The sequence below is a fragment of the Lygodium microphyllum genome, chromosome 4, assembly GCF_053477565.2.
Source record: "Lygodium microphyllum isolate KBCC chromosome 4, Lygodium_microphyllum_v1.1.10, whole genome shotgun sequence".
Lineage (NCBI taxonomy): Eukaryota > Viridiplantae > Streptophyta > Polypodiopsida > Schizaeales > Lygodiaceae > Lygodium > Lygodium microphyllum.
In genome coordinates, this window is record NC_141138.1 from 93,134,630 (window position 1) to 93,160,969 (window position 26,340).

Consider the following 26,340-nt stretch of genomic DNA (forward strand, 5'->3'; position numbering starts at 1 on the left):
GAATTGGCCATAGTCTGCTTGTATGACTGTGGTCCTTGCATGTCAATTATGGATAACGTCACTTAACCACTTGGTGCTATTTCACACACACACATACACACACACAGGTTGGGACTTAACCTAGTTGGATTTAGCCATGCTATTGTCCCTGCATATGGCTTTAATCTGCAATTTTTGTTGAATGATATGGGTTGTTCTTTATGGTTTAAAGATGCTGGTTTATTATATTCAGATTGTTGCCTTGATGAGACTTTGCCTTTAACCAGGTCATCACTGGTTACACCAGATTTGACTCCTCTGCACAACTTTAAGCCCTGATAGGTTGGACTTAACTTAGTTGGATTTAGTCTTGCTACTGCTGAACGTATGGTTTCCTTGAAATCCTCATCAAATAGGCATGTTATAGCCGGATTTATTTGCAACTTTTGTTAAATGATATGGGCTGTTCTTTACGGTTTAAACATGCTTGATTATATTCAGATTGCACACGTATCTTCTTTCTGATATAATCTTTTGGTCACTTTTTAAGTAGTCGTCCTGGTTCAACCTTTTAATATTAATTTGTGGGGGTGCAACCATTCACTGGCTGGTTAAGTCCCAATCTTTTAAGCTCACAGATATGTTTTCATGTAATCTTTTTTTGATAGATTCCCCATTAATCTTCTGGTGTATGATTTCAGTTTAATGGTCCTGATTTATCCTTTTAAATAGTATTAATTTTTTGGGCCAATGGCCAGACTAGTTGATTAGCCACAGACTTTAGCTCTCTAACCATTGTTATCATAATCTTGTTGGCCCAACTGGAATATATCTCTTATGTGCCTCTCCTTAACTGATCACTGGTTTATTAAAGTATTTTTATAATGCATGGTTCTATGGCAATGAGGGGGCACACTTGGTAATCGCTTTTGCCATTTCCTGCATCTTGAGCCAATTGATGATCATGAAATTTTTCTTCTGAATGGTCTAATCTTCTTGCAACAAAAATTCTTTTACATTGAAATGTAATGTTTTATCTCGCATTAGTGATAATCCTTGGAGTACTCTTTCATAATGTTTAAATCAGATATGTCTATTCATCCAGTTTCTTTCTATGCTTCTTACGTTTATAGTCTCCTAGTACTTTAAGTACTTACTTTTCATTTGATGTTAAAATATGGTTAAGCCTTGGTTGTAATCGGTATGTCTTGTAATTGGTTCCTCTTAAACTTCTTGGATGAATTTTTGTCCTAAAGTTTGCATTTGTACCTTCATGACTTACCCCTATGCAATGAAGGTTTGACTTAGCTAAAAGTACCTAAGCTTAGTTCCATGATAGTACCATATGACCTTTGTACTCAAAGGTACTCTTACCTATATGTTTAATCTTCTTCTTAACCAATCACACTTGGTTTGTTGTTACCGTAACCTAAAGCATGTAACTACAACTAACAATTTTGTTCCCCCTTGGTTAATGTGACCAAAAATACAAAAAAAAGGGTGTTTCAATCTTCGATTGCTTGTTGCACTTGGGCTTATATATACATCCCCAAGTCCTTCACCTTGAGTCCACAAAGGATGTGGTATTATCTTGTAAGATTGGGAGACCACCTCACGTAGCTTCATGGACATGAGCAAGGTAATATTGTTCATTTTGGGTGATTGATAGCAATTGGGCATTGTCGATGACACTTGCAACGCAAGATAGAACTCTTAGTCCTTACTAATGTTCTCCCTATTCAGTTTTGTACGTAGTAGTCGAGGCCCTTCCCTTATAGACTTATTCTTTTCGTCTATGTCTTATGTTGCTCACCTATATGTTGGACCACTTTGCCTATTGGCTTCTTGTAATTCAACATTCAGCTTATCATTACATTTAACTTGATTGGTCACTATTGCAACTTGCCTTTGATATAACAATTTCTTGCTTTGTAGAAACACACACAAAGGAGGGAGAGATTATTTTGATCTTCATTAAGCATATGACCAAAGCTACAAAATATGAAAACAAACAAGCATTGAAAATTTGGAGAATTAGCTAGCAATAGGGAAGTTTATTGAATGAAGACAATAGAAGGATCCATGACTTGGATCAAGGGCCTACACAACCATGGCTAGCACTAGGATACAAAAGACTAGTCAAGAGTTGGCTTGGGGATGTCTTAAAATCTATCCACCAAAGTTAAATAGACTAATAATAGCCCTTCACACTTGAATGAGACCTCAAGCATTGACATTTGAGGAATTTTGTGCATTACTAATGAAGGAGTTATGGTTTAAAGCTTAAGAGAAAGAACCAGTTGAGATGTTTTATTCTCTAAAATTGCAAAAGGGAAAAATGGTTATTCAACAAAAGTTTTGATGACAAAAAGAAGAAGGGTGGTAATGTAAAATTCCAAGGAGAGTGCTTATATTGTAAGGAAGAGGGACATCCAACTACAGATTTTTGTGTCAAGAAGGCCCATAAAAAGAATCACATCCTATAAAATAAGATTGATGGAGACAATTAATATAATTGAGGTAGAGTGAGAGTTACTCATGGGCATTGGATAGCCATCGCATAATCAACATGAAAGATTTATAGAATTCTATGCAACATCTACAAGAACCCACTACTATGAGAATTGGTGAAAACACAACATGCCATGATGAGGACATAGGCATTGTTTTCTTTGTTGCTTATTCTTTACTTCTATAATTGATTCATAGCTATGAAGTGAGATTAAACATGACAAGTGTGAAAATGCTTGATACTATTGTCAAGGTTGTTGGTAAAGGAGAGAGAAGGAACAACCTAAATGAGCTAAGTGATCTTGTGGCCACTATAGAAGTAGGCATAAGTAAACTCCCCCATGAAAGATTTGATCATATTGGTTTTGCCATATTAAAGGTGATGCACAAGCAAGGTTTGGTTGTTTGCCTGCTTTTAGTGATAGAAATGAAGGAACTATGTTAATATTGTATTGGGAAAGTAGCAAAGAAAGGCACTTTCACAAGAAAGAAACTAGAAAGAAAAGGCTCCTCTAGAACTTGTGTGTGTTGACTTGTATGATAAGATACCTACACAAGCCTTGGAGGCATATTCCTTTACATGTTGATATGGATGACTAAAGCATGAGGATGAGGGTATACTTCCTTTGTGATAATGATCAAGCCTTTGGCAAGTTTAAAAATGGCTATAACTTGTTGATAATGAAATAAGCAAAAGCATGAAGAAATTAAAAAGAAGGATGGTGGTGATGATTTCAACTCAAAGAAGTTTGAAGCTTTTACAAGAGCAAAGGTGTAATGTACTTGGCCACCTCCCACATACACATGCAAGAGTACATGTGAGAAGGATCATGAGAGCACATGAGAGAAGGATTGCACGAGAAGTGAGATGTGCATGCTTGGAAGACAAAGGTGATGGAAGGTCATGATGTATAGGTCGTTTTATCAAGATCATTCCTTGTGGAGCATAGGAACATGCCAATGTTTTGTGCAAATGTGTCTTAAATAGATGGTAATGTGGCAACATAACTAAAACATTTGTCAATCATTTTCTTAAGGAAAGTGATGATTGACTATTTAGATAGAGAAAAGTTGTGGAAGAGTTGGTTGGAGTTGCTTGCATGAATCATAAAGCATGGATAAAAATAGGATGACATCATCTTTATCTACCAAGATGTAGTGCAAACAAGTTTGAGACAAGTCGAGGTGTTTGTGGCTTCATCAAGGCAAAGATTTTGCAAGATGGATCAAAATGGAGTAAAGTGCTATCCTAGGTAGCATAGTTAGGCGACTTCTTGGATTCAAAGGGTATTGGTTCATATTTGGGCTTTCACAGCTGATACATGCACAAATCAATATTCTACTGCTATAATAAAGCTTTGATGGTTTCTTCCACCTTTCTTGGCTTCTCTTTTCTTCCATTAAGTTGTGCATTAGGACTATGAGTATTATAGCTAGGATCAGAGTCAACTCTTGATGATGGATGAGAAGCAATTCGATCAAAGAATTAACACTTTTTTGCTTCTTGATAGCAAGTTACAAGGATTTTCCTTTCCCAAAATGAATTTGTTGTACAAGGATGCTTTGTACACAAATCTTCCAATGAAGCAGAGGAAGCATGAGTGACAGAAGAGGTGTCATGCTTACAGGTGGTTCACTTCACAAGAGCTTACTATTTTCCGAAGTCCAAATATGTCATCTCATTTGATGGTCTCCTAGCTTTGAGGGGAGGCCATTGACATGGAGCAATATATGAAGCACACCTTGGAGCAATCGGAGTAGTTGATGGTCCTACATTCAACATATAAATAGTTTAGTATGGTGGGCTCATGTCATAACTCTTTGCTAGCTAGCATGAGAGGGCTAGTACAATTCAGGTGTCCCCACCACTATGTTCACATAGAGTATCAAAAGATGGTGGCAAGAGCACTCACCTACTCCTACCCATGTTTTTGATACCTTCAATCCTTCTCCATGGGGTGCCTTGGGCCACCTTGAGCATTTCCAACCGTCTTCTAGACCATTCAATGGGCTTCTGTTTTTCTTTGACCAAGAAGGAAAAGGCATTGTTTAGCAAAGTAAAAAATTTTGAAGTTCAATGGCAAGCAAGATGGAAAGCTCACATACACTTAGTTGAAGGAGGTGGTTAGTACCCTTGCCTTGATATCGCAAATGGAGGGATTTGAGATTATTTATGTTTAAAAATGTCTTCAGAAAGGAGTGGCTCTATGGTGGAAGTCACACCACATCAAACATTTATTTGTCTATTGAAAACTAAAGCATTATTTTCTTTTCTCAATGGCACACACACACACACACACACACACACACACACACACACACACACACACACACACACACACACACACACACACACACACACACACACACACACACACACACACACACACACACACACACACACACACACACACACACACACACACACACACACACACACACACACACACACACACACACACACACACACACACACACACACACACACACACACACACACACACACACACACACGTGTTCTTGTGCATATCATCTCTACCTGAATATTGAGGTGTTCTCATGGGAGTTGAAACCAATTAATTTTTCAAATTGTTTGTGGTGATGAGGTTGAAGGGTGGGCCTTGAGTTGGGTGGAGGCATTCAAATGTAGATAGGCATGCTACATTCTTTCATCTTACAAAAATTAGAATGTCCTGATCTTGAGAAGTGCTAGGGAATTATTTTTGAAATATAATTATTCTATTTATTTTTGAAATATAATTATTCTATTTATCGACTATGCACAAGATATAAAACATCACTAGGTTTCTAGATCTATTATATATGAAAGGGTTGGTTCAATGTTTGGTTCCTAAAAAATGGCAAAGTCTTGAGGAATGCTGCATGCTTCATCTTTGCAGTTTCGGTTACTTGCTTGCTCTCCATATTATTGGGAGAAGTCAAGGCATTCTAGTTGCAAGTGCCCAACTCATTACACTAGAAGGGTTGGAAATTGGGACATCTCATTTGTAGGTGTCCAAGTTCACCACATTCATAGCATTGATGATAGCTAACTTTATTGCCCAAATCATCAAGATGGTCTTGCTCTACCCCTTCCATAGTGTAGATGCCATTCTTGAGGCTAAGTTATAGTATCTTGTTGGATCCTAAGCTTCTTTCAAATCAGTGGGCCTCATTGCTTCAAGTCAACCCCATTGAGGGTTGGATTTGGATCTTGACAAAAACCTTCTACCTACTATTGTGTCATAGACATGCAGGAAGCATACGATTGATGTGTGGTGAATTGGGAATAGTAGCCCTCTAGAGTTAGGCCTTACTACTTCAAGTTCAAGAAATCATTTATTTTGAGGGTTTGGTAAGAAGTACATAGATATTTGCCTTGCATAGTGGTCTTGATTGTTCCCAAGTTTAGAGAGACTCAATGAACACCTTGTCAACACCATTGCTTCCAATAGACACAGGCTTATTGTGTAAGCCAAAGATAGGCAGTCATTGAGTAATTTGCAACACTAATTCATGTTATAGAGAAACTGTCTTCCATGGTTTCAATCTAGACCTTCACAATTAGTCTCAACCTTGGAGCCTTGGTTATCAAATTCAGACAATTTCCTTTACTTTAATAGGAATTTCTTCTCTTGAAATTCCCTGATGTGGGTTGGAGATGGTACTTGCTAATAATCAATCTTATTAGCTCATTGAGATAAAAAAACCCAATATAGTTAAATCCTATGTATTATTCCTATGTATTATGAGCTAGGGGAGGAGACATTTGATAGTTTCTCGGATATCTCTCTTATGATTAGTGCTATCCAAACCTATTAGGATTCATAAACGTAGCTAGATAGGGGACTTCCAAGCCTACCTTGTAGAAAAATGCCATGTCCTTAACCCATTAGGATTGACACAAAGGACTTATGACTTCTAATCATTATCATCAATCTAGTTCGGTCCAAGAAAGATCGCTTTGGAACTAATCAAGACCAATCAAGTCTGACAGTAGACTAGCACCACAATTGGCTCAAAAGAGAGTGAAAGATAAAGAAGACGTAAGCATCAACCCCTCTGCATCAGCATAATCCCACTCTAGCCCCCTAATATGATACTATCTAGGTTCTATGAGTTAGCCCTTCCCATAAATTCCATTAGGAAAGCACCCAACTTATTGGGTCTAGCAAGATGTCAAATGCTCCCATTGGGAGAGGTACTCATTGTTGAGATGTCAAGATCCACATGAGTTAGCATCCACTACATTCATTGTTGATGTGGTAGGGCTTTACTCGTGCTCTAGGTGACTCATATGGAGGTTATGCTAGTGATCCTATAGTTGGACTATATGCATGTAGTCCGCTCTTTGTTATTCATTGTGCCACATCATCTATCGTTATAGCTGATTCACACTTAGTGATTGCATGTACATATGCTTTAGTAATTTTATATTGGTCTTTTATCTTATTATAGACTAAGTCTTTTGAAAGAAGAAAGAAGAAGAGGATTGCAACCCCACTTCTCTGTGTGCTCAAGTCTCCATTATGCATGCATGCTTTTGGTTGCTTTCTCTCTCTTCCTTTGTCTATTTTCATGGTATTAGAGTTGTCCCATAGCTATGTAGAGCTCAATCAAATTTTGAGGTGAAGGTGACCAATTACCTATAGGAGGCTAGAAGGATTGCAGTCTTTAATAATGAAACTTGCTGAGCCGGAGAAGCCTTTGTTCTGGCCCTACAAGTTGGTTGACAAAAATTTCTCAGTATATTACAAACTATAGTTTTGGATGGGTTATTTGTTTAACATAGATGATAGATTTTGAATTTTTAAGGTCTTAGGTATTAGGTTGGACTGTAGACATAGAGAGCATCAATATATAGGTTGTAGATTATTGTTATTGTTTACATTTGTGAAAAATTCTACATGCTTTGGTTGTAGTTCACTTGGTATGGGGTTAATTGCAGATTGCACATTTTGCAAGGTTGCTTGTCTTACCAGAATGTTGATAATTTCAATTTTCGTGCTTTGGTTGTAGAGTCACTTGTATTGGCTTACTTGCAAATTGCATGTTTTGCAATGTTGCCTGTCTTATGAGAATGTTTGATCATTTGAACCAAATTGTCGTTGAGAAGCTTGATAAGAACAATTTTCTTGCATGGGAGTGCAAGATGAAAAATTTCTTAAAGAGAAAATGAGTTTGGAATTACATAGAATGAGACAATGCAATGGCACCTAAAGTTCCTTTGCAAAATGCTACTATAGAATAGATAGGCTAAGAAGGATTGGGACTAGACAAAGGGCAAAGTAATGTATTGACTATTTGAGAGTGTTACAAATAGTATGTTGGGCTATTTGTAAGAATCTCAACCCCCCATATTACATAGAAGAATTTAGCAAAGTAGTTTGAAGTAAATATGAAGGCTACAAAGCTACAACTCAAGTCAAAGCTGAATCAAGTTTAAACAAGGAATACATCCCTTAATGAATATACATTAAAGATCAAGAGTATTATGGAAGTTCTTGGATCTATCAATGTAGTAGTTAATAATGATGATATTATGCATGCATGTTTAGATAGACCTAGAGATGAGAGTAAGAGATTTTAAAGATCATCTATGAACATGAGGGACAATATTCTTCCTCTGTGAATTTGATTTCTATATTGATACTTATGGAGAAGAATCTTGGATTGGATTCTTCTTCTCCTCAAAATAAGGACAAGTATGAATGGGTGTTCTACTCTGCTAGAGCAAAGGTAGAGATCATGGCCCAAACCAAGTTGGTGGCCATAATCAAAATAAGAATAAGTTTGAATATGCGTTTTACTCTCAAGGTGTTGACCATGGTGCAAAGTTATGATGCACAAAAAAATAGTGGATGATAGTTTCAAGAAAGGGGGAACTAAAGTGGGCAAGTTGCAAGTTTTAGTGGACAATAGAATTTTGGTGGTAGTAGGGAATGTTGGAATTGTGATGAGAAAGGCTAGATTTCAAAAGAAAGGTTGAAATTAGAAATGGGAAAAAGCAGCAAGGTAATTATGCTTCCACTTGGAAAAATAATAATGAGAGAAGTCAGCAAGTCTTTGTCTTGCAACCTTTCCTTAATGCTATAACTAGTGATAATTCATCTAAGAATGATGTGTGGTCTTTAGACTCAGGTGTCTCTAACCACATGACTTCTCATGGAGAGTGTTTTGGAGAGGTATACAATCTAGAGTCTCCAAGCTATATGGAGATAGGGAATGATACAACCTATCTCATTTACTCACACTAAAAATGTTATTTTGAGTATGCAAGATGGTAAAAGAAAATACTTGGATATTATACTATATGAATTGAACCTAACTAAGAAATTGGGATTGCAAGTTCAGTTTACATTTGACAGTTGTTATATAGAGGACTTTGAAAATGGTTGCAAGTTAGTTGAAAAAGGTAAGTGTGCTAGCAAATTGTTTACTCTTGATGTAAGTCTACCCAAAATGGATGTTGCTATGTTTCTATAAGATTTAGATGTCGTGGTTGACATTGAAATTTTGTATAAGTGGATTGGTCATGTAAATATGTAACATTTAAAAATATATAGTCAAAATAGATTCTGAATGGCTTAGCAAAGTTGAAAGGTGAGGGGGTTGTCCAGATATGTATCGATGAAGGAGATCATCCTTCCCTAGCTGATAAAATTGACAAATGGTCATCTAGTAGGGACATGCCTTAATCAATAAGTGAGTGCGATGAGGCTTCCTAGTAAGGCATTAAGAAATAATTCTAATTTTCAAAATCCCAACAATATAATCTACATAATGACGTGTGAGATCATAGACTTGAGAAATTTATCATATTGTTGAATTAATAATTTGGTGACCTATAGATTTTAGGAGGCCGTGGTGATTCTAGAGGTAAGGGGAGCTCTAGAGGAAGAGGTAGATGGCAAATAACGGTTGTAGCAATTCAAGTACTGTTTGTCATTACTATGGAAGAACGAGTCATATTACAACCCATTATCATGATAATAAGGATTACATTCATAGTGGTAAATTATAGCAATAAGACTATGCATAATCTTTAAGGCAGAATGATGATTAAAATGAGCATCTATTTGTCATGCAATATATAATCAATGTTATTACAAGTAAGAGAATACATGATTATATATGATATGTTGATTTAGGTACATCTAATCATATGACTAGCCATGCTGAATGGTTTGAAGAGATGTAGGATTTACATAGTCCAGGATATATAGAGATGGGTGATGATTCATGCTACTTGATCTCAAACATTGGAAAATTTAACTTTATTCTAGCATGACAGTCATACAAAGTGTTGGTGGTTATAGGACTGTTTGCATTTAGGGTTGTAGAATTAAATTAAGATTTGTGAAACATGTTAATTTGAAAAGCATGCAAGAAAACATTTTTTACACGATAGACATGTAAGTAATAATATACTTGATGTGGTGCATATAGATGTTTGGGAGCCTACGTAAATGTCTCTTAGTGGCAACAAGCATTTTGTTACATTTATTAATGATTGCTCTAAAAAACTATGGACATGTTTCATGAACAAAAGAGTGGTGTTTGGGCCCTTCAAAACATTCAAGATTGACTGCTGTTGAAACAAAAATAGGCTTAAGTTAAGTACTTGAGATTAGATAGAGGGAGAGATTACCTCTCTAATGGATTTAGTGATTTTTTAGGTCTCATGGGACAAAGTGATAGTTTATATGTAAATATACTGTGCACCAAAATGGGGTTGAGAAAAAAAATGTATATTACAAAAGTTTCATATGCATCAATGGCTAAAAAGAATATACCTAAGTAATTCTGGTCTAAAGTTATTCATATTACTTTTTATATTATGAACATAACCCACAGTTGTAGTTCATGGTATGGCCTTCATAATGTCTTTACAAACAAGAAGCTTGGTGTATCACACTTGAAAGTGTTTGGTTGTATTGCATATATTGATATGTGCTTGATGAGTTAAGGAAGAAATTTGAGCCAAAAGAAGAAAAATAGATATTCATTGGATACTTTGTAGAGAGTAAAAATGATATCACTATTATAACCTTGTTAGTTAGAGTGTGGTTAATTTAGAGTGAGCAAGGATACTAATTTTAATGAGATGAATAGTTGGTATGCATCTAGTATACTTTGCATCCGATGATATTGATGATCATGACATACGTAGATAGAAAAGCATGAATCACAGATCCCTAGTGGACGAAATAAATCATCTAGTAGTAGATTTATAGTTAGTTCTTGGTTTGATACTAAGGAGTAGCCCCATATCTTTAGACGCACCTACTAGTGTTGTAGGCAATGATACATCTACCAATCATTTGGTTCTTGATGGAGACTCTAGTAGGTTAGAGAGATTGGATGATGAGCTTGGTATTCCTTTACTTAGGACAACAAGTGTACAAAAAGCACATGGTAATTGAAAGTTTCCATTGAGTGACCCAATGGTACACATGTCTAGCAAGGTGAGATATTAGTAAGAATATTTGATTTTGAGGATCATACAACTCACCATTATTGTTTATATAGTGAGATGGTTGAGAATATCAAGCTCACTTGTTTTGAAGAGGATGTCAGCCATGCTCATTGGGATGTGGCAATGGATGAGGAGATGGTTACATTAGAGGCCAACATGACTTGGGATCTAGTACCATTGTCTAGGGAAAGGAAAGCTATTGACTATAAGTGACTCTATAAATTAAAACATAATGTAGATGATTCTATTAGTGGGTATAAGGCTAGGCTAGTCGCAAAAGGGTATGCATAGATGTATGGCATAGACTATGAAAAGATATTTAGTCCAATTACTAGGATGGCAACTATTATATGCTTGATTCCTTTGGCAACAACCAAAGGTTGGAGTTTATAGTAGATGGATATCAAGAATACCTTCTTACATGGTGATTTGCAAGTAGAGGTATATATAGGGTAGCCAATATGTTATGAAGATTTAGAGCATCCCATGTATGTGTGTAGATTAAAGGAGGTGCTCTAGGGGCTGAAACAAGCACCTAGAGCATGGTTTGACAAGATCAGAGTAATTTTTTGTTTTTGATGTAGATAAATCAAATTATGCAACAAAGGGTGATGCAAGTTTAGTCATCATAGTCATTCATGTATGTGCCTTGATTATTATAGGTGATAGTGAGAGTGGGCTTGATGATGCTAAGAGCCTTTTAAAGTATGAGTTTGAGATGAAGGATTTGGGTGAGTTGAGGTACTTTCTTGGCATGGAGGTTATTAGATGTGTTGATGGTATATGACTATCCCAAAGATAATATGGCTTGGATATGTTATCCAAGTATGATATGATAATGTAAGATTTTTTCACTGCAATTGGAGCAAAATATAAAGTTAAGTAATGATATTGGGGATGAGATAGAAGACCCTACTATGTTTGGGAGGGCAGTAGAGAGTTTGATCTATATGACTATCACAAGACTAAACTTGAGCTATATTGTTGGGCTTATTAGTTAGTTTATGCAGGTACCTAGAAAGTCTCATTTGGATGTAGTCAGGTGCATATCTAGATATGTGAACTCCACCTTCATTATGGATTTTTTAATGAGGAAGGTAATGATGTATAGGTGTTCAAGTACACAAATGCATATTAAGCTAGCAGCATGTCCAATAGAAGATCTACTAGTGGACTCATGTTTTCTCCTAGTAGTGTAACAATTACTTAGAGTAGCAAAAAGCAACCACCCGCTGTTTTATCAAGTACTAAGGCTAAGTATAGAGGTGCTGTTATGGAAGCATGTGAGGTGGTATGGCTATAAAATTTATGGGATGATTTGGATGAGCAAGGAGATGATCCAATTGTCATTCACTATGACAAGATGAGTAGTAGAACCCTATGTTCCATGCTAGGACAAAACACATTGAGGTGTACTACCATTTTTTGTGAGAGAAGATACTTGTAGATGAGATCAAAATAGTGTACGTTAGCACAAAGGATTAGGCAGCTAACTTTTTCATGAAGGCATTGGGTGCAAAGAAGCTTCAATGATTTCAAAGCATACTTGGAGTTACAAAGATGCAATCAAGCTTGAGGGGAAGTGTTGAGACGATAAGATTAACATTGTTGATATTAATGATGGACCACATGGTTAGATGGGTCTACACCTCTACACTTAGCATGTCAATGGTGATTATGATGCTACCATGGTCATTGACTCATCATTTATTATATTTAGTTAATTACACATACCTATCATAGTTGTAATACTTATTGCACTAGTCAATTAGTATAGTTAGTTATTCACCCTGTGACTTTGTATCCCACTTTCCTTTATGTTGTATAGTTGTAACACGGGCCTTGTTTTGTAAAGCTCTTTGGTAGGAGGCGTCACAACTCTCTATAAGGAATAACGATCACATTACATGTAAGATTTCTTGTGTACATTTCGTATCCATGCAATTTAGCTTGTGCATGGTAGCAACATGGACAAAATAGTAAATATGGCATGCATAATCACATGGCGATGTAATAATCACAATTGTATCTTCCTCATACATGCATAGGCCATAAGCACTATGAGTCCTTTTAGAATTAAATCATGTCAATAAGTAGCACTTTTGATGGCGACGTATGTAATAGAAAATGATTAGTTTTGGCTTTTATGCTCTGAATGAAATCAAGTTGCATACGTGCAAGTCTCTCTTTTCATTTGATTAGGTTGTACTCCTCTTGAGTCCATGTATAGCTTCTATTAGTGCCTTGTTAATGACCACTTCATGTAACATCTTTATTGTCAGATGATAGCCTTTGATGCATTTTGTACATCTCTATGTCTTCTACCTTTTACAAAAAGGATTGTGCATATCTTGGAGCTACCCCTAGAGACTATCCATAAGGGCATGAGCTTCTTTGCTTGTGTACACATGTCAATCTTCTATTCTTCATATTTTTATAGAGTTTCATTGTGTTTGACAATGCCATTGCATGGTTTCTCTCCAAGAGATTATGCATTCTATCCAAGTTAGCAAAAAGTATCGTGGACCAAATGACATGATCTTATTTTCCTCATGCACAAAAAATAGGAGTGTCATAATGTCTAATGTACCTAAGATCATATAACTCAATACTAAGGGCTTGTGCATCCTATCCTAAGTATGGAATATTATATACCTAATGTACTTAAGATTATCTACCTCTATAATAAGGGCTCATGTATGTAGAGTTTTGAAGGTTATATACCTCATGTACCTAAGATTTAGTTAGAAAAAAGAGTATCTCCCTCTCAAATGGAATATGTGGAGGACACTAGTGCACCTTATTGTACAAAGTTGAAGGATAATAATTCAAAGAGCAAGAATGTAATAACAAAGTAATAAAGTAATGATGAAAAATGTATGTACCACATGAATACAACATCAATATACATGCTAAAAGAAATCTATATGCATGGGTGTATGCAATAATATCCATGCATACAACAATATAATCATGCACTTACAAATGTAATGCACAATGAATTTAATATGTCTATGTTTGTGGAGTACTAGAGTTTGCCATGTTGCACTTTTACTTCTTTGTAGCAGTGGCATAGGGTGGAAATTCTATACTATTTGCCTTCTTCTTGTGAGAGGGTGAAGATGGATCTGAATCATAGTCAGAGGATGGAATTGATATACTAGTGAATTAGGCAGGAAAGGAGAGAGAGGTGGAGTCTTTTACAACCTCTATATGGACTAGGTGGGAAGGGGAGAGAGATGGAGGTCTTTTCCAATCTCTAGATGAAGTTTGAGGGGGGTAACATAAGTTACCTAGGAGATTTCTTTCTTGGGTCCTTTTATTTTCCTTGATATTCCACTCTACAAGCCTCCTCTTTTTCACTTGCTATACATGTCTTTGTGGCTTCATCTTGACCCACATCCATTTCTTGGGAGTGCGTGCGAGAAGCAAGCTTTTGGAGCAAGATTTTGAGAGAGATTTTTTTGGAAGCCTCTAGTTTTATTCCACATAGTCCACTTGGTTCTCGTTTTCTTTTGGGCATATATCAAGTACCACTACTGCTCCTCCATTACCACCACCACCTCCGTCACCACCCCTACTACGACCACTACCACCACCACCATTAGCATTGCCACTACCACCACCAATCTTACTCTCCCCCTCATCATTAGAACCACAAACAATTATCCTCTCTCTCTCTCTCTCTCTCTCCTTATATGTTGGGGATGAACCATCGACAACTCACTCCTCTTAATAACATTACCATCACTAGCACTGACACTTCCACCATCACATCTTACTCTCCCTCTCCTCATCAGAACCATACCAATTCTCCTCTCTCTCTCTCTCTCTCTGACCCACAAACGCTCTCCTCTCTCTCTCTCTAACATCACATTAGTAGTTCTCTCTCCTTAACTGCTTTACATCACTACATTAAGCTTATGTGATTATTTTTTATAATATTAACATAATGTTGGTGGTTGAATTACACATACATAAGGGATATCACACTCATGTATACATTCACATCCCCCCTCTCTCAATAATTTGCACGAATGTTATAATTATATCATGATGTATTAGTACTTCAATTATGCACACATGAGCAAAACTAGATATACTCACACTTACACACTCCTCTCTCTCTCTCTCATATTGGGGATCCATGATATGCATCTCCCTCTCCTCCTTCTTTTGAATAACAACCTCTCTCTCTCTCTCTCTCTCTCTCTCTCTCTCTCTCTCTCTAATAGTGCATTAGTAGTTCTCTCTTCTTAACTTATTTATATCACTAGATTAAGATTATGTGCTTATATTTGATAATATTATCGCAATGTTAATGGTTTAATTGTGCATGCATATGAGATATCACACTACGTATACATTCACATCTCCCCTCTCTCCCTTCTTTCTCTACCTTCTTTGCACGTATTTTGTAATTACATACTGATGTGGATTGAAGTTATGCATTTGTTTATGATAGACCCTTGCAAGCAATTTATTCACAATTGCTGTAAAATATAGTTCCATATTGATTCATTACCTGTAGTAGTTGTTATTCCTTCCAAGAATTCTTCATTTTTAAACTCCAAACTTTAACAATCAAATATTTTAATATTTTGATATATTTCACATTGTACTGCATGGACTTACTACAAAAACTATATTAAAAAAACCAAGTCCACAAATGCATTTTCAAGTTAGTGAATTACTATGCAGAAAGCAAATGAATATATTTATTACAAACATTAGATATCAAAATAGCTTCACTGCTAGACAATGAAATGGGTGTTCTCTAACGAACTCCTAGACTCCCCTCTAAAAACCTACTAGCTCAATCAAACAAGGAAGCATGTATTCCAAGAGAATGGTATTCACGGGATTTTCCTTAGCCAAATAGGGAAGCATGCGTTTGAAGAGGATGGTATCCATGGGATTTTCTTGAAATGTAGATGGACATATAAAGGAGTTAGGTGGGTTACATTGCATCTTTATGGTATCATCCACAAATAGTATCATTGCAGGGCTAAAGTTGGCCAATCAATATCATCAAAGAATTTTAGAAATTATGGCTTCACCTTGAATCCTTCCCAAAGAATGAGTTACGATAGCAAATGCACCAAAGTTATCACTTTCCTACAATTACCCATAGTCTCTTTAGAAGAAGACATAAAAGTGCGGCATATTATAAAGAATATATGTGGAATTACTTATTAGGAATTTGGATCCTTAGGTAGTTGAGGAAGATAGGACATCTTTGATACACCTCCTTATTTCAATGTTGCTCAATTTAGTGATCCTTATATATGAGCTACTCCTCTTCCAAGTGCACCTAATCCCTGCATTTTCCTAGCAAATTTTACTATGTACACTTGATCATGGTATGTCCCTGATATCACCCCCTCCTCTAGCAACGAGTTCCATGAGGAGTAGCTTGGTGGTTTGGTCCAAGTTTTGTTGGATTCCTCTTATGAAATTCTTTAACTTTGGGAGGTACTCTTTGGAGATATTTTGCAGGTTCCCAAGTGCGATCATTGATGTCATATCCTTTCTAGTGAACAAGGTATTCCAATCAACCTTGGGAGATCCTCGAGTCTAAGACATGCTCGACCTCAAATTCTTCACGATCTTCAATCTGGGGACATGTGGTGGGGGATTCGATCTCTCCCCCCTCAGTGGTGAGCTATGGTATGGATCGAGCAAGGAAACATGAAAGAATGGGTGAGTCTTCATGGTGTTGGGGAGTTGAAGTCAGTAAGCAATTGGGTTGATATGGGTCTATGACAGTGAAGGGCCCAAATCTCTGGTGGTCTATCTTGGTGGAGGCCCTTTTTGTTTGGAGGTTATGCCCGAGCAACCATACTTTATCACCAACTTTTTATGTTGGATGTTGGAGATGATGTTGGTCTGCATAGTGCTTGTATTGATTTTGAGCTTTCTGGATTTCTTGTTTGAGTTCTTGGTGTATATCTCCTAGGTGTTGAGCTTTATCTTGGGTGGCATGGTTCTTTACTTGATTGGAGAGATGAACATCCATCCCTTGGATGTTGGCCATAGTTTGTAAAGATAGGAGTTTGCTTAATAGATGCATGGATACTATTACTATAAGCAAACTCTACAAAGGGAAATAGATCAAACCAATCATTATGATGGTAGTTGATGGTGCATTAGAGACTCCAAAGTGTCTTGCTCTACTAGGGTGTCATAATGTTGTTGGAGTACTTGGAGTCTTGACTTTCTTGGAGGGATATAAAGTAGATCATTATAGTATAACAATCCATTAGTTTCCTGAAACTCACAAACTTTATTTCCTTTTCTCTCTTGATTTTTTTTCTTGATATTGTTGGCCAAATCATCATGCAATAGGGCTTCATGGATTAACTAGATCAAGGTAGGGTCGTCTTGGTGACAACTTGAGATGGTTACTAACTGGAGGTGTTCTAGCTTGAGTAGTATTGTTTGTTGTTGATCAAAAGCTTCTCCCCCCTTCTTAGGTGCCAAATAGAATCTTCTTAATAAAGCATCTAATTGGGATTGTTGGCATCCTGGGCAATAGGTGAGGACAAAGTCAAACCTAGATAAGAGGTTACTCTTGTGGGATTGCCTTCGATTGAGGATATGGGTTTTCATAAAGTATTCTAGACTTTTGTGATCTATATAGACAATAACTTGATGGGCTGCACCCTCTAGATGATGACACCAAGTATCAAAGTTATTTACAATGGCAAGGAGTTCTTTGTCATGGATCTCATAGTTTATCTCTAGAGGGGAAAACTTCCTTGAATGGAATGCCACTGGATGCATATGACCATCATCTCCATGCTGGGACAAGATGGCTCCTAAGGCATAGTTTGATGCATCGGTCTCCAAGAAAAATGGCTTGGTAGGATTTGGGTGGACTAGAATTGGGGTAGTGGGTGAAAGCGGTCTTCAGGGTCTGAAAGGCCTTCTAAGCTTTTGGGGTCCAGAAAAACTTTGAGATTCCGGTGAGTTTGGTGAGGGGTGTGATTATTCTTGAGTAATTCTTGATAAATATCATATAGAAGTTGGCAAAGCCAAGGAAACATTAGACATCGCAGACACATGCGAGTGTCTGCCAGTCAAGAATAGTTTCAATCTTCTTGGGGTCCATGAACTTGGAGACATTGTACCCCAAGAATTCCACTTTTGTCTGATGGAAAAAACACTTCTCAAGTTTTGTATGTAGTCCTTTTTCTCTGAGCTTTTCCAAAATTATTTTTACATGGTGCTCATGCTCCTTTGGATCTTTTGAGAATTTCAAGATGTCATCCAAGTATATAACTACAAAATCATCTAGATGCTCTTAAAAGATATCATTCATCATATGTTGAAACACTATAGGAGCATTGGTCAGAGCAAATTACATAACAATAAACTTGAAGTGATCATACCTTGTGCGGAAGGTTGTCTTCCATTTGTCTCCTTCTCAGATCCATACAAGATTGTAAGCCCCTTGTAGATCAATCTTTTTGAAGATCTTGCCTTTTCCAAGGCATTCCAAGAGCTTTGGTATCAACGGCAAAGGGTATCGATTCTTGATTGTTATCTTGTTGAGTCCTCAATAATCCACACACATTTGAAGTGACCCATCTTTCTTATTCATGAATAGAATTGGGGCCCCAATAGGAGACTTGGAGTGCCTAATGAACCCCTTGGCTAAGTTCTCATCATCAATGTTCTTGCATAGTTCTCAGCCAGTTCTTCAGGGGATAACTTGTAGAGATGGGTCCAAAAGGTGGTTGAGCCCCCTCATGGAGTTCTATAGCACAATCGTATGGTCTGTGCTTGGGCAAGAGATCTGCATTATTTTTTTAAAAGACATCTTGGAATTCTTGATACTAGCTTGGTAGCTTAACTAACTCATCCTTACTAGATTCTTGAGCTAGTATATGATATATCATATAGGTTTGTTCCTACCTTGTTGTGTGAATAAAGGCTTTGGCTCCTAGATATACTGACCTTTCTTAATTTTGATGATGTATAATATTTTGCTTAACCCAATCAATCTTTGGGTTATGTTTCTTTAGCCAAGGCATCCCAAGGATGATTGGATTCATGGGACTACGTATGACATTAAAGCATACACAAGATTTGTGATTGCCAAGAGAGCAGCGATGTCGCTAGAGCCGTGGCACTTTGCTCTACAGCCATGTTATCGAGTAGCCGCTTCATGAGAAGCTCACTCAGCATTAAGTCTCCTTCTAGTGCTCTCTCATGGTTCGTTCGATTTCTGCCGGTCAAGTTCAGCACCTGCTGCACCTCTCGCAACTCCATGCTTTTCCTTTGGCTCCTAGCCTGCTGATCCCTATTTTCCTATGCACTTGTGCTCAATTAGGCTTTCAGTTTCCTTAAGTGTACTTCAAGTGTGGAAATTCAGGGTGAGTGCAGCAACCAATTTCTAGGCATCTTACGCACTCTCGCGTTGTTCCGGGCCTAATAGTCTTGTTGGTCAATTTTCTGGCCGTCTTGGCAAGGTTTAGGGTTTCTCTAATATGCTGCCTCGTTCGTTTTTGGTCCAATCAGGCTTTACAACTCAGCGGTTTGTGTCTAAGCCTCTGGGTCTAGCAATTGCCTACTTCTAGCTGCTAAGCGGCTGCGCCCTACGATTTTGCCCCTTCTGTGTGCCAGAATCAAGTTCTGAGCGTCCTAAGGGCTTTCGACAGTTTGCACTGCTGAGTTCTCGCCGGGTCAGGTCAAATTTCTAAAAATTTGGTAAAAATCTACACTTGGCCCAACTGGTCCGAATTGCAAGGTCCTAGTGGGTCACTTGGATGGGCTGAGGCGCATGGGTCGAGGGCCGAATTTGGGACTTGGATAGGGTGGACTCGGATGGGCCGAGGAGCGGACTCGGACGAAGTCACTCGGACAGATTGGCTTGGACGGGCCGAGTGGTCCATTCGGACGAGGTCGCTCGGACGGGACGAGGCAACTGGGCCGAGGGAAGTGGGCCGAGGGTCGAGTTTGACACGTGGTAGAGGGCCAAATTGGTCCACGGTCCGAATGGACGACTCGGACGGCAGAGAAGGTTTGGGCCGAGTGGGCCGAATGGTAAGGGGCTGAGGGTCGATTCTGGGACTCGGCCCAGAAGTGACTGTTCGGACGGGCCGAGAGCGGTGCACATCAACAACCCGAGTTTGATTTCGATCGTTCCTTGTGATTTACTCAGTCGTATCAGGCACAAACCTCCAGATCCTACCTAAGGGGGCAAGGGAAGAGATTCATATACGTGGATGGAGTGGTGGGCTCATCGTTGGTGCGATAGAATCGAATCGGGCAATAGTTCTCTCTCTCTCTCTCTCTCTCTCTCTCTCTGAAATGGTTGGCAAATGAGTCCTCCCTTGGCCTCTTGGCTCTAAAACCCCTTCCAGGGTATGGTGTTGATGCCCCCAATCACTCACTTGCTGATCTTGGGCATCACAAGCGAGCTTTTTACCATTTTTTGCACGATTTTTGCCATGTTTTGCAACAGTAAACCTTACCCTTCTCCGGTGCGATTTCCTAATCCTAACCTACTCTAAATGCAACAAGAATCAAAAGCAAAACATTGAAATGATTTCTCCATGTTTCCCAATCATCGAACAAACAAAATAACCCAAAATACTTACTTGTTTTGAAGATCAAAAACACCCAAACTTCCTACCTATCTCAAGCTCCGTTTTGGGGATGAATCTCTTACTTCGATGCTCGATATGAGGCGCGCAAGTGCTCAAGCTTGAATCTGTTGGTCCCGGCAAAACAGAACCAAAATGCGGGAGCTTTCACTCAACCGCCAAGACCCGTGGACCGCTTATTGTTTCAAGCATTCCAAGCGAGCTCTAATGGCTATCTCTCACCTAGCCGACGCGCCGTCAATCCTATGAGTGTAGTGAGCTTACCTTAGTGCCGATATGAGTTGCCTCCTCTCTCACACACGCCGGTAGCTCCACGATCCTAGATGCAAGCTCAAGCATCCTCAAGCCTCCTCCAGCTCCAAGCTTCATCCTCCATAGCCGCGTGTGCAAGAAGAGAGAAGAGAAGAGAAGAAGAGAAGAGGAGATGGTGAAGAGCTTCACCCTCTTGATCCCTCACTCTCATACACTCACTCCTTCACACTCTCACACTCCCTCTCTCAAGAGCACACACAAGCAAGAAGATGTGAAGGAGAGAAGAAGAAGAAGACTCTTGTTGCCACACACCAAAAGAATGATCTCTTATTCACTTTTTGAACTTTATATATACAAACCCTAAAATCCCATGGGCACCCATCCCTTTTTTACATGACTGGCCATTGTGGCAAGGTCCTTTTTCCATTTCCCTCTTCTAGCCTTGTGCCTCTAGCCTACACCCATCTAATATTTTACAATTGGCACAGGAGGGAGCCTGGCGCTCTTTTACAAGAGTTTTTCGAGTTTTTTGAGGCGCCTTTTCATTTAAAGTTGCACTTTTTTCCTTGATTCATCTTTAGAGGCCGCCTACGTGTCTTTGCTCTTTTTCCATATTCCTTTTGCTTTTTCCTTCATTTTTCTGCCATCTCGACTTGGGGTTAACATGCCCACAAGTGGTAGTTCTCGAATCTAGGGTTTCTAGGGACCGAATAGATGGTTTATGTCCTCTGACAAGGACCGTCAAGTGGAAATACAAAAAGCAAAATGTGCTGAGAGGGCTAGATGATGGTTGGAGATTGTAAGATGCTATTCTCCTCAAAGGAGCAGCCCGCTACGAATAAGTGGTAGCAGTTCGAGTAACCTATGTGTTAGGAGTAGCTCTTCAAGTGCAAGTGAAAGTCTTAGTACTTCCCTACTTCCAAATAATCAACCCACTTCAAGTGGGGATGTAGTTGTACCTACACAAACTCATGTTGTCAATCCGGTTGTAGCCATGACACAACCCATCGCAATTCCAGCAAGTACACCGGATTTACCGGCATTAGGAGCACCTTTGCCAATTTTCCATGGGTTAGCAGAAGAAGATGGAGAACTACATATTAAGGAGTTTCAAACTCTAATGTTCAACTATCAGATCCAAGACGAAGGACATCTAATGATATTCTTCAACATGATGTTAAAAGGAAGAGCAATAGTGTGGTATCACGGTCTAGAAGTCGGAACCATAACTAGCAATGTCTAATTCTTCACGGCTTTCTGTAGAGATTTTTCTCTTGAGAAGAGTGGATAGTATTGGTTGCGTGTCTTGGACGTAACACATCAAGAACCAAATGAGAATGTCCAGGCCTATGCCAAGAAACTAAAGCAAGTTCTTCGCAAACTTAATACTTATATTCCCATTCCAGCAGTAGCTACATAGTTGCAATATTTCCTACATGGACTGGATTTCAATATCCAAGTGCAGTTTAGTATTGTCACTTTGGCCGACATTGATACTGCTATTATCCAAGCAGCAGGAGTAGAGTTGCGCTTGCAAGTGGCTTATGTAGCAATGATAAATTGGAATGGTAATAATTTGGCCTTGACCAATGGGAGCCAAGGTGACCTGATGTCAAATGCAACAGGGACAGGGAGTATCATGCCAAATTTTCCTATGTTACCAGCCCCTCCTACTTTGATTATGCCTATGGCTAGTCAGACGCACCCACTAAGTGGTGGAAGCCAAACAATGAATCCTAATATTGTCCCAATAGGTCAGCGGCCAATTCCTAATCAAGTGGTTAGTTCAATGGGACAATAGACTGACGATCCCGGCTATGAGTCGAGTGCCTTTAATGTCCTTGGTGAAGTTAAGAACATGATGAAGCACTATACTGGTATGATTTATGAACAATACAGACAAATAGCTGTGGACATCAATTTTCTTAAGAAGAAGCAGAATTTGATAGGGAGTCGATGCCTTAAGGAGGGTGCCCCCTCAAGATTCAGCTGTAAGTGGTGTGGTGGACAAAATTTCCCGAATGTCAAATGCGATATTTGCGGAAAGTCTGGCCATTTAGCTGCTACCTGTTGGAGTAAGATCAATTCTCTCCAACAAGGGAGTAAACAACCAGGTCCAGTTAACCGTCGCGCACAAGGGAATAATCTCCATCAAGATGAGGGACCAAGACAAATACTGCAACGAGGAAAGGCTACTATAGAGGAGTTGCCTCATGGCAATGGAGTCAGCCTTATTGAGGCCGTACATATCAATGATACTGAAACTTCTAATCTATGAGCCGTAACAAGAGGTCAAAAGATCAAAGAGGGTGACAAAGGAATTATAAAACCTATCGAGGGAAGCCCTAAGCAAGATGCCAAGGAAAAGCGAGTCCTGAATCCTGATATGGAAGCTGGACCTTTAAGACCTATTGGTAGTAAAGTTGATCCCGAGAAGGATAAAGGATTGCCAAGAAAGAAGTTAAAGGCTAAAAAAGAGGCATCGAAGCCGATTGAAAGACCAAAGACGAGAATGGTTTGGCGTGAGAAGAGAACTTTGATTAACTACCACGACTTTGACCTAGCAAGTTCTATTTGCAAAGTTAAACCAAAAGTAAATCTCCTACAATTGATTAAACTTTCTCCAGGAGCATGTAAGGAATTCCAGAAAATCCTGCATATAGGGTATACTATAGAACCTTTGGGCATAGCTAGAGTGGGAGAAGATTGGTTTGATCATGCTGAAAAGCATTGCCCTAGGGTTCCAGCGTATGTAACATGAGTGGTTGGGTTTCCTTATTGATATCTCTAGATGCTAGAGGTCTTTCATCCACAACTTCAGCTGGTGTAGGATTGGTCTTTTGGAGTACTGGAATTTGGTATCTATTCACAAATCCATCATTCGCATGTGGAGGCCCTGGAGTCAAGTAGGGCTTTCCAGGAAAGGGTCTTTCTTGGTAGGATCTTCTGGATTGTGACAAGGAAAGCTTCCATGGGTGTGGCTAGAATCAAGAGACCCTTTCTTATATCATGGTTTGGTTGTATAGTCTCATTCACAGTTGGACATCCTCATTTTCTTGCTTGAGGGTGGTTGCAATGACTCTTGGGATTCTTGCCCTATTATTTAGGAAATTTAGGGCTATGTGTCCAGGGTTTCCACAATATAGGAATAGATGATTCTCTCTTTGTCTTTGCTTTTCTTATGGGGTCAAGGGATGGAACTTGGTATTATCTATTTACATCGATTCGGGCTTGGTTTCTTCTTTGATTGGGTCTCTGATTGGGACTGCGTTCCCTTGGTGAGGCCTTAATTCTTCTCATTTTTCTTGCTTTATCTTGAACAATCTATTATCACATTGAATGTCTTGCATGATATAATTGTTGAGTGTTTTTGCCTCAGACATAGTGAGCATGAGGTCCTTGATGTCATCTCGAAGACCCCATTTGAATTGGTTGATAAAATACTCCTCATGCCAAGTGACGTCATAGATTAATTGCCTAAATTCAGATGCATAAGTAGAGGTAGGGCAGTTACCTTATCATAGCTTCTGAAGTTTCGTTTCTGCTACTCGACTAGTGTCTGCATCTCCAAATGTGAAAGTGAGTTCACAAAAAAAAACCTCATAGTTATGAAGAATTGGCATATTGTTTTTCAAGATTGGGGTGAACCATGATAAAGCTTGACCGCAAAGCAAATCCCAATGAATCCCACCTTGGAAGCATCATCATCTGGATACCTATCCAATTGCATTCGGATATAGAGCTTTACTTGTTGTAGGAATCCCTTGAACTTCGAATGGTCACCATTGAACTTCTCTGGGGCATGCTGATCTTGGGTTCTCTTGATGGGGGTTGATAAACACATTGAATCATCTGATCACTTTCTCTATTTTTCTACAAGTCTCGAATTTGGTTTGGCATAGGGCCTAGATGCATAGGATGTTCTATTTGAATTTGTTGTTGGAGGTTTTGAAGGGAGGCCACGATTCTATCAAGGGTCACCTCCATGGTGCTCACCATGGCTAGAAAGGAGTCTTGCCAAACTGTTATGAGAGCACTAGATTGTGCTCGAGAGACTAGACTAGATGCAAGATTTATGACAGTAATTCTAATTACAAGATAATCCCACATAAGGCATAAGATATAGTGATAACTTAACAAGATATAAAAAATCCCACAACTCGTGACCATAGGTATAGACAACAAGACTCGATATAGAATATGAAAGATCCCACAACCTGGGACCGTTGTCGTGATGTTATGAGGACACAATGTGAAAAAGTATGGAATGCATCATCATCTGACTTCTTTATTGATCTAGAGAGTCAATGTGATCTGAGCCATTAGTACTAGTGTGAATTGCATGGATTATCCAAAAATACTAGATTTTTGGATAATTTTAGTCTATTTTTGATATTATTTATTGTAAAAAATCGAAAAAGTTAGAAAAAAAGCTTCTAGATTAGAATGACATGCAAAAAGCTAGTTGCTTTTTTAGCCAATTAGGGGATTTTCACAAGGGGGACAGATTGACGAAATCGTGCGTGTCGCAATCGCTGTAAACAGGCTGAAAACTGCAGATTGAACCGAAAGAAGAAGAAGGAGTGATCTGTGAGATTCGTGAGAAGGTGTCCTGGGGGTTTTGCCCCCCTTTCGGATACAATGGACCCATTAGATTTGGGTTCCGAGCAGTAGAGAAGGAGGTGTAATTTTTATGCACGTTTTGTTCTACGAAGAAGTTCCAGGAGAACTAAAGCCTAGAGATTGCTTCTAAGTAGTGCAAATATTCCAGGTTCTTTCAATACATATTGATTCAATTCATTGTGATTTGTTTTTGTAGTGTTTACCACTTGGGTATTCTCTATCTTCTCTTCCATCTCCTACCTCTACTTCCTTCTACTTTTGATCCCCGGTGGATTTGACCTTTCGACAAAAACCCCTACAACATTGGTGAACCTGACGTGAAAGGTCATCACAGAAGAAGGAAAGATAAGATGGGAGAACATTCGAATACAATCTCCAGTGATGTTTTGCAACAGTTGGTGCAAAATATGAATATGCTTATGCAAGTACAACAACAATAGGTGATGCAAGCTTCTGCTCAAATAGAAAGTGTTGTGATGAATGCTTTGCAAGAGCGTGAGGTGAAGTTATTCAATGGCAAGAATGTATCTGCATATGTACATACCTATGCTCAGAAGATGGAATTCTTTGGGGTGGCTCAATCTGCATGGAGCTGGTATTTTGTACGTGTTACTGTTCATGAATTGAAAGCACGGATTACTGAATTATACTTGCAGGATGCTGATTGGGTAGCCTTCAAGAAGACACTCAGGGAAGAATTTTATATTGAGGATACCGGTTTGATTACGCGCAAGACTTTTCAGGAGTGGGTTATACAACCCAATAAGGGTCTTGTGGCTATAGAATTGTTAAGAGAATTTGAAAGTCGATTTGAGCAGTTGGATCTTGCAGAACAGCAAGCTCTTGCAAGTCAGAAAATTGAATTGTTTCTACAGGCAGTTG